General features: G+C 36.5%; 1 pseudogene; it reads right to left on the bottom strand.

Moving 5' to 3' along the window:
• Window positions 1-1,266: 1,266 nt before the first annotated feature.
• LOC122802476 lies at window positions 1,267-1,385 on the bottom strand (annotated as a pseudogene).
• Window positions 1,386-3,930: the final 2,545 nt, after the last annotated feature.

Here is a 3,930-nt window from a genome sequence, read left to right as displayed (position 1 = left end):
AATATTGAGGGGCTATAAGCGTGATAGGCTAGAATCCTTAATAAGAAGTAGTAAGATCAAACGTAATAACATCGCCAGACCTTGGCTCAATAGAGTGGGTGGAAACACTGCGAATAATGAACAACAGGGGATATCATTTGAAGGTAAAGGCAGAACTAATATGGTACTCACATACAGTAGTGATGTGGGTAACATTTGCGAAATTATTAAACATCATTGGCAAGTGCTACACACGGATCCGAAGTTGAAGGAGATTTTAGATATTACACCAAATTTTGTGTTTAGGAAAAATAAGAACTTGAAAGATATACTTTGTAAAGAACCTAAGCGTTATGTAAAGGGTAATTTACTTACAAGGAAGATAGGCACATATCCTTGCCACCAGTGTAGAGCATGTCGATATATTCCGCAAGAACATACATTTATACATCTGAGGACAGGTAGACAATACACATTTAAGGGATATGCAGATTGTAGAACAAAGAATTAAGTGTATATAGCCGTGTGTCAGAATTGTGAAGCATATTATGTGGGTAAGACCAATACAATGTTTAAGACAAGGATATTCCAACATATATCAGATATTAAGCATTCCAGTGAACATAATGCCCTAGCTCAACATGTAAGAGTGAATTTGAATCATGTATTTCTGTTTATGGCAATACAAATGATTACTCCCAATGTTAGAGGAGGTGATTTGTTCAATGATATGGAATGTGCAGAAACTAGATGGATTATAAGACTTGGGGAGGATAAGCCACCAGGTATTAATGCTGTTGTACCTTTAAAACCCATCCTTAAGAAAAGGAAGGTAAAATATTGAAAGCTGATTGGTTGCTCTGTATTTCAAAAATGGTCTCTTGTGATGTTCTTAGTTATCTGATGAAGGGCATGTTGCCTGAAAGTGCTTACACAAGGTTTTATTTCTGATTTTATTGAATAAAAGACTTGACCAGCTCTACGTGGAGTCCTCTGCCTTATTGTGTTTTTTGTACTAATACATGTCCTGTATAGTTACTGGAAGTTAATTTGGTATATTGTAGTGATACATGTCTTGTATAGTTACTGGATGCTAATTTGGTATATTGTAGTAATGCATGTCATGTATAGCTGCTAGACGTTAATTTGGTATATTGCAGTAATACATGCCCTGTATAGTTACTGGAAGTTAATTTGATATATTGTAAACAGCCTCTGCAAGGCCCGAACCCAGGACCCTGCACATCATAGCCAAGGTGATTTACCACTAAGCCATGTCAGATATAAAGCCTACAGCACCTGGTAGTCCCAGGCGGTCTCCCATCCAAGTACTAACCAGGCCCGACCCTGCTTAACTTCCAAGATCAGACGGGATCGGGCGCATTCACGGTGGTAGTAATACATGTCCTGTATAGTTACTGGAAGTTAATTTGGTATATTGTAGTAATACACGTCCTGTATAGTTACTAGAAATTAATTTGGTAAATTGTAGTAATACATGTCCTCTATAGTTACTAGAAGTTAATTTGGTATATTGTAGTAATATATGTCCTGTAGAGTTACTAGAAGTTAATTTGGTATATTGTAGTGATACATGTCCTGTATAGTTAGAAATTAATTTGGTACATTGTAGTAATACATGTCCTGTATAGTTACTAGAAGTTTATTTGGTATATTGTAGTAATACATGCCCTGTATAGTTACTAGAAGTTAATTTGGTATATTGTAGTAATACATGTCCTGTATAGTTACCAGAAGTTCATTTGGTATATTGTAGTAGTACTTGTCCTGTATAGTTACTAGAAATTAATTTGGTATATTGTAGTAATACATGTCCTGTATAGTTACTAGAAGTTAATTTGGTATATTGTAGTAATATATGTCCTGTATAGTTACTAGAAGTTAATTTGGTATATTGTAGTAATACATGTCCTGTATAGTTACCTGCGGTGGTGGTACTGCGGTAGCATTGTCGCCTTACAGTAAGACGCTGTCCGGTTCGATTCTCAGCTAGAGCATCTTCTGCGTGGAGACATGCGTGAATGGGCGTACCTTCGTTGAAGGTTGTGCATCAGGGCTGGTAACTCGGGACGTAAAAAATCAACTACCAATCATTAGCGGACCGGAGTTAGTAAGTAAGACGCTGTCCGGTTCGATTCCCAGCTAGAGCGTCTTCTGCGTGGAGACATGCATGAATGGGCGTACCTTCGTTGAAGGTTGTGCATCAGGGCTGGTAACTCGGCATGTAAAAATCAACTACCAATCATTAGCAGACCGGAGTTCCACTGTGGCGACCCCTAACCGGGAAAAGCTGAAAGACACAACAACAACAAAATAGTTACTAGAAGTTAATTTGGTATATTGTAGTAATCGTCCTGTATAGTTACTAGAAGTTACCTTGGTATATACTGTTTTAGCTTTTCTTTGTGCAAAGAATCCTAATAAAGAATTAGAAATTCTTTTGGTATGGGACCGAAGTTTTTATTTCATTGAAATAATGCATTCTTTCAACATGTTATTTAAGTATTACTGGGAAAATTAATGAAGGAAAAAATAAAGATACATTACTGCTTAATGTTCTGCAGAGTGAGAGCTTTGGGAATATACCAAGTACTGTTAAAGTAGTGGAATAATTAAGAATTTGTATTTGCTCAACCCCTACTTACTGGGTAGCCCCTGAAAAATGTTAAGACAAACAGTACAGACATATATTTTATCATACAGGAATAAGTTTGGTTGTGTTGGTGCAATGTTTGTTCTGCACTTTGACATGTGAATGCTGTTTGACATGTAAATGCTGTTTGGATGTTTTTCTGAGACCCGGTATAGGAATACTTACTTTAAAAGATTGATTCCTCTGTTTTCTGTTATCACTTTTGTCAATTTTAAGCTGGTGGGGCACAGACTGCATCATACCTCTCAACTGTCCAGATTTTTTGCTCATATTTTTAGTCTATTCCTCATACAATTTGTGGTTTTGTGGATTTTTTTGCAAATCAATGAGGAATGAATTCACTAAATAGTGACAGGCATTTGAGTTTTTGACTTAATATCACACAGAAAATGCATGGTAACACAAAACCTTTTATTTTAGCAACTTTCTAAGTTTATTTGAGCGATATTTAAAATGTGTCCCTATTTTTGGAGCTCTGCATCCCTATTATTTCTGGCTTTGTCCAGATTTTTAGTGATAAGAGGTTGAGAGGTGTGGACTGCATAGCCAACATGCATTTGATGTTAAGAAGTAACCTGTCACAAGTAAAGTAACTACAGATCACTGACTCCTCTGTCCCTTTTTTAATAAGAATGTTTGCACTTTTTCTGGTAAGGAATGCACTGACTTGTCATGTAATGCTGTTTCATACTGCATTGCAGTCACCTTTCCTTACATGTGTGATTCTTAGTCAAGGTGTATTAGTTTGGCACACTGCAACCACCAGACTTTACCTCTTATTGTATATTTACAAGATGTCAAGCTTACATAAATAAAAAACAGCATTTTAAAATCTTCCCAAGTTCTTTTCATGTCTGTACTGCTTTTTAAGGGAGAGGGCATAATTTACTAAGTTTCATTCTGTGTTAAGAATCCTGGATAATTTTCATGTCACCAAGCTAACAAATGGTGATGTGCAAGTCTGCCTTCTCATGCTACCATAGCTGTCCTAAACACTATGTCCTCTTGTGACTTCAGCGATAAAATAACACATTCACTCTGAAACTGCATAGCTCCTTCCTTCCTTCCTTTTGATTAGTTTCTTTCTGCAAAAGAGCAGTGCCACAGTTTGCAAAGCCAAGCTGCCACTTCTGTGCAAATGCCTTGCTTTGATGGTATGTCGTTTTAGCATTGCACCTTCTTTTTTTTGTCTGATGGAAAACTTAAAATAAAAAAGCAATTTGTTTTCAGCTGTTGTGCTGTGAGAACTCATATAAGTTTTACACTAATTTCTGACA

This window comes from Protopterus annectens, chromosome 1.part0 (genome assembly GCF_019279795.1).
Source record: "Protopterus annectens isolate FY-2018-M chromosome 1.part0, PAN1.0, whole genome shotgun sequence".
NCBI classification, from domain to species: domain Eukaryota; kingdom Metazoa; phylum Chordata; order Ceratodontiformes; family Protopteridae; genus Protopterus; species Protopterus annectens.
Note: the sequence above shows the minus strand (reverse complement) of the source record. Positions and strands in the feature narration are given on the sequence as shown.